Source organism: Psammomys obesus, unplaced genomic scaffold (genome assembly GCF_907164565.1).
Source record: "Psammomys obesus unplaced genomic scaffold, mPsaObe1.curated_primary_1811, whole genome shotgun sequence".
Taxonomy (NCBI): Eukaryota; Metazoa; Chordata; class Mammalia; order Rodentia; family Muridae; genus Psammomys; species Psammomys obesus.
In genome coordinates this window covers 6,691,472-6,697,471 of record NW_026596039.1, presented here as the reverse complement: position 1 = coordinate 6,697,471, position 6,000 = coordinate 6,691,472, and the positions used below count along the sequence as shown (strand labels likewise).

General features: G+C 40.3%; 1 protein-coding gene across 1 annotated transcript in view; it reads left to right on the top strand.

Annotated features, from left to right (window-relative positions):
- The window catches only part of Kmt2a (lysine methyltransferase 2A), a 60,383-nt gene that overhangs the window by 1,762 nt on the left and 52,621 nt on the right, over positions 1-6,000 (top strand). The gene's annotated exons all lie outside the window — the stretch shown is intronic.

Here is a 6,000-nt window from a genome sequence, read left to right as displayed (position 1 = left end):
CTCACTTTTCTTTCATCCTTACCAACACTTGCCCTTCGTCGTACCCTCGCCAACAGCTGTAAGCTGATGCCTCATTATAGCATAACTTAGTCCCTATGCATATATATACATATATATGTATGTATATGATCTTATTTGTTTGTGTATGTTGGGATTAAACCCAGAGCATGGTGTATGCTAAGCATGCATATGCTCTACCACTGAGCTATACAGTTCTCAGTCCCTGGTCCCTGAGGATCTTTTTTTTTAAACAAAACAAAACAAAACAAAAAAAACATTTATTGCTTGTATGTGTATTCATGAAGATCAGAAGACAGCTTTCAGGTCAGTTCTCTCATTTCACGTGTGAGTCCTGGGGATCAAACTGAGGCCGTCAAGCTTGGCAGTAAATACCTTTACCTGCTAAGCCATCTCATCACCCCAGTAAACACATTAAAAACGAAGCAGAAAACTTTCTATTAGCCAGGCATGGTGGCACACACCTGTAATCCTAGCATTCTGGAAGCTGAGGCAGAAGGATCATGAGTGTGTGGCCAATCTGGGTTACATAGCAAAGGCCCCGTCTGGGGAAAAGAAAAATCCCATCTAATTAAATACTAGTAATTATGGGTATGAGTCTTTAAAATACAACATAAAACCTTGGTATTTTATAGCAAGTAGCAGGAGACTCAAAGGGAATTATGCCAACAGAAGTGATAGCTAACAGGAATAAATTCCCACAGGGGAGGTGTTACTCTTTTAAAGTATAGCTGCCAAGACATACAGCTGCTCTCCTGGGCGTTTTAGTCTCTTGGTTCTCTTGTGGCCTCCTCATCAGAATGAACCATGTATAACGATGCCAGGTTAGATGCTCGAAAAAAATTATTTCACAAAACTGAGTGTATCAGAATTGATTTTTTTTTTTTTTAAGGTTTTTGTTTTGTTTTTTCTGGTTTTTCAAGACAGAGTTTCTGTGTAGCCCTGGCTGTCTTGGACTCCCTTTGTAGACCAGGGAAGTCTCGAACTCACAGAGATCCACCTGCCTCTGTGTCCTGAGTGCTGGGACTAAAGGTATGCACCACCACAGCCTTTTTTTTTTTTTTTTTTAAGATTTTATTACAAGTAGTTGTGAACTGTGTAGTGTGGGTGCTAGGAGCCGAACTCTGGTTTTCTGGAAGAGGAGTAAGCACTGTTAACCTCTGGGCCATCTCTCTAGCCCCTCACGAGTGATTCTTATTTAAACTTTTTATTTTTTTAATTATGTGCATATAAGTGTGGGTGCTCTAGCAGCATCCATCCCCCTGAAAGCTGGAGTCACAGGTAGTTGTGAACTGCCTTGATGTGGGAATTGAACTCAGGTCTTCTGGAAGAGCACTACATGCTCTTAATCTCCAAGCCATTTCCCCAGCTCTGAGGAGTGATTTCAATACTATATTCATTGATGATTTTTTTTCCCATTGATTCAGTGAAAGTTGATTTTGTAATTGGAGGAATTTGAGTTCCCAGATGTTTTAGAGACGGAATGCTGAGATATGGTCTGCTAAAGGGCATGTGTGGGTTGCATAGCACATACTTAATAAAGTGAGGTGCCCAGGAAGGGACAGGAACAGAGAGTCATGGTAGGTCCTGTTCATCTCAGGCCAGGCTAATGGGGCCTGTTCAGTAGAGATGTATTGTAATGATGCTGGTGATGCCTAGACTGATTTCATAACTTAGGTATTTTGAGTGGTGCTAGCAGTGTTTGGCTTGTTTGTGAGGCTTACTGGTTTGTTTGTTGGAGACTGAGAGTCTTCTGTAGAGTAGATGAGGGTGACCTTGAACTTGTGATCCTCCTATCCCACTTCCAAGTGCTGGGATAGGTTACAGAGGTGTGTAATCACACTTGGTTTTATGTGGTGCTAAGGGTCACACTTGCTAGGCAGTCACCTTCTCGACTGAGAGAGCTCTATCCCTATCCCAGTAGAGAGGTTTTCAATGTGGCTTTGGTGGCGTGATTTTTCCTTCCCAGACTGTAATGATTTGGAAAGCATTAAGAATGACACAGACAGCCAACCATTTTAGCTGGATATAGGGAGAGGAAATTATTAAGTCTCTTAATGTTGACCTTTCATCAGGCTGTTCCTGTACTAGGAACTGTGTCATGCCTGATGGCTGTGGAGGATCTTGTTTCTGGTCCAGTCCTGTTGAGGGCTTGTTATATGTGATAGGCTGAGAGTGCTTTGGGAGAATTCTGAAATCTGAGGATTTTCCTCCCAGAACTAATGTAAGAGGGAGGCTATATTCCCAGATGTAAGCACGTTTTTTGTTCTGGAATATGAGTTACGTCATTTTTTTTTTTCCCTCAGTAACATTTTAACAAAACTTTGATTTTTTTTTTTTTTTTTTTTTTTTTTTGAGGGCAAGCTGGGTTGCACCTGCTCATCTTCCCCTTAGGTACTGCTTGGAAGCAGAAATTGTGTATTTTTCATCTGGAGCACAGCCTCTGGCAGGAGCATGTATGTGTGAATGATTTTAAAAGACCCAGAAAATGAAATACTACTTTGTTTGAAAAGTTTTTCTGGTCTTACATAATTCTGTGAAGCACAGACATTCATGTATTTTTCTAAATGCCTTTACTAAGTTTTACATGTAATATTATTATCTGTAATATTATTTTGGGCTTTAGTTCTCTTGTGGGAAGAGTCTTCTTAGTACTTAACAAATACCACTACAAAACTCAGTGAAATTTACTTATCTCTGCATTTTGGGTGCTGGGATTAAAGACATTTGCCACTATGCCCAGCAAATAAAAATCTTAAATGCTACGATATTTATGAGCCAGAGAGTTTAATAGTAATTTGGAAGTTCCCAGCCAGCTAGTTGCCCTAGATTTATGGCTAGGAGTAGTAAATTCTATGTTAATTATTTTTATAATTATATTTCACTTAGGGGTAACATCGGATAGCTTAATTTACCATAAATTACTGTATTCTAAATATGATTTAACAGTATTTATAGAGTTCATCTTGGCTAGAGTATTGTTCTATCTTGAAGTTGAAAGAAATGTTGAATCTTAGCAGCCCAGCCTTGAAGAAAGAACATCCCTGACTGCAAGGGCCAGGGATTCCAACTTTTGCCTATACTTTGTTTAGGATTGCTGTGCTCCTCAGAGAAGGCCATGATGAAGGAAGAGGTGTTTGTGTTGGGCTGGGCATGGTGGCATACATCTTTAGTCCTAGCACTCAAGAGGCAGAGGCAGAAGGATCTGAGTTTGAGACCAGCCTGGTCTACATAGTGAGATCTTGTCTCAAAACAAAACATAAGGAAAAGAAGTAGGAAAAGAAAATTATGTTTGTTTATTAAGTGGGTCTAGGACTTCTTGCCTATGTGAAACACAATGTCTCCTGCACACTCTTTTCAGCTGGGCTTATGCTGCTCGAGTGTGTGTGTGCGCGCGCGCACACGCACGCACACTCGAGGCTATCTGTGAGTGCATTGCCTTGGTCTTTTGGTTTATGAGCAAGTCTGGACCTATTGGAAGCTACATTGTCCTGAACTGGTACCTGACTAAAGCTAGCAGTGGACCCAGAAGAGAAGCTAATTGGGATGGTTGTGCAGTGTGTGGTGGGGAAGACTTTCTGTAGCACTCTCTTAGGGGGTTTCAGCTTGGCTTCCAGTAGCTGTTTGGCTGTTTTTTGTTTGTTTTGTTTTATGTGTTTATTTAGGAATCTTAGGATAGAATTTGAAGTTCAGAGTTGGAAGACTAGAGCCCTTTGACATAATAATGGCAACTTTTACTTTCAGCAGGTCATCTGGATCTTTGAAGAATAAGCTTTTACTTTAAAGCATAGTTTAGAAATCAGTACAAAAAAATGTTCTTGGGTTGAAATATAGCCTTTGGGGGAAGGGGCCTCCCTATGTAGCACTGGCTATCCTGGAACTCACTATGTAGACCAGGCTGGCCTCAATCTATAGAGGATCTCAGCCTCCTAAATGCTGGGATTAAAGATATGTGCTACCGTGCGTAGGCTTGTGCCACCATGCCAGCAGTAAAGTCCTTTTGACTACTCACTCTTTTCTTATTCAGATTTTATTCAGAGACCAGAACAAAAACAAGTACTTCCTATCACTTTAGAAAATATTTGAAAAAACTCTAAATATTGATAGTTGAATGACTACTTGATAGCTCAGTGCTACTCTTACGGTTTTATAGGACTTTACAGTTAGGATTCTTTTTTGTTTGTTTGGTTGGTTTGTGTGTATGTATGTTTTGGGTTTTTTGTTTGTTTCTTCAAGACAGGTTTTCTTTCTGTATCCTTGGCTGTCTTGGACTTACTTTTGTAGACTAGGCTGGCCTCAAACTCACAGGGATCTGCCTGCCTCTGTTTCTGAGATTAAAGGTGTGCTTCACCATGCCCAGCTACAATTAGGATTCTATAGTTAGCGTTTTGTAAATGTTAGCAGTGCAGATGGTAACCCACTAAGGTGTGCTGTTAATGAACACGATGCTGTTTATCTGGTTTCTTTTAAAACTTGTAAACATCTCACCTATTATTTCACGCATTGTTGCTTGCACTGTTTGTTTTCACTAGAAGCATAAGACTCATGCTGTTAGTGGTGTGGTCGCCTGGAATGTGTTTGACAATATCCAGATACTGTGAAATACATGGATGAGTGGGTTGTTGGGTGAGGGTGATACAGAAAAGGGGAAATTGACCAGAAGCTTGAAGACTCTGAAAATGTAGAAGAGAAAGTTTTGTACTACAGGTACTGTATTTGAAGCCTTCAGTTATTCACCGATTCAGTTTAGCTATTGTGGTATGAGAGCGATTACAGCCAGGAGGAACTAACTGCACTCACTTTAAACGTGGGCTACTTGTTTGTTGCCTGTTATGTTTGTGATCTTGGGTATGTCATTTGGCTCCCAGAATTTGTTTCTTCAGCTACAACCCTAATAAAAGTAATAGGATTGTACATGTTGCTTTTTAGTTTTTTAAGTGATTTTATATAAATAGTTTTCTTCCCTGTTCATAGTGTTCCAGTAAAGAAAGACATGGAGAGAGAAAGTGACTTGTCTAGGATAGCCTGAGAATAGCAGAACTGAGTGCCAGCATGGCCCTGCTGGTGTCCCAGACCAGGAAATGTGGTCTGGCCCCATTTAAAACTTCTGAGATTTTATGATTTTCTTTTTTAAGTTAGTTTCCTCACCCCCTTGTTTGAAATAATTTACCATTGCCTATCTTATTTACTTGTTTTTTTTTTTGTTTGTTTGTTTTTTCTTTTAAGCTACTGTTTAATTCTTTACTTCTGAACAGGGCATGTAGCTAAGTGGCAGAGTTTTCATCTAAGGCTCTAGAATCAGTCCCCAATACTGAAAAACAAAATAACTGAATCTGTCCAAAGAATATATTAAAAGTGAAACAGTATGGACTTCTCATTTAAAATTTTGGATTAAGCTGGTGGTAGCAGTACATGCCTTTATTCCCAGCACTCAGGAGGCAGAGGCAGGCAGACTTGAGTTCAGGGCCAGCTACAGAGGGAGTTCCAAGATGTTTCACAGTACCTCTAGGGCTACACAGAGAAACCCTGTCTTGAAAAACAATAACAACAACAAATAGATTAAACTGGGTTTGATGGCAAATGCTTGTAATCCCATAATGGGGTGTAGGGAGGCAGAGGATAAGCACCTTTGAGAGTAGCCTGGACTATGACATTAAGACCCTGATGTTCCTTCCCCTTTTAGAGGAGAGATTTTTATATTGATTGGGCCTGTGTGGTTTTGGTTAACTTTTTTGATACTGAGCCATCAAGTTTGAAGGTCCACAGAAATATATTTGGCTTCTCAAAACCTTACTATTTGTGTGTGGATGTTTAGCCTACATGTGTGTCCATGCACCACATGCATGCAGTGCCCCTGTAGGCAGAAGAGGGTTAGGGTCCCCTGGAACTAGCGTTAAGGATAGTTGTGAATCACCATGTGGGTGCTAGGAATCGAACCAGAACCTCAGTTCTTTTGAGAGCAACAAGTGCTCTTAACACCTA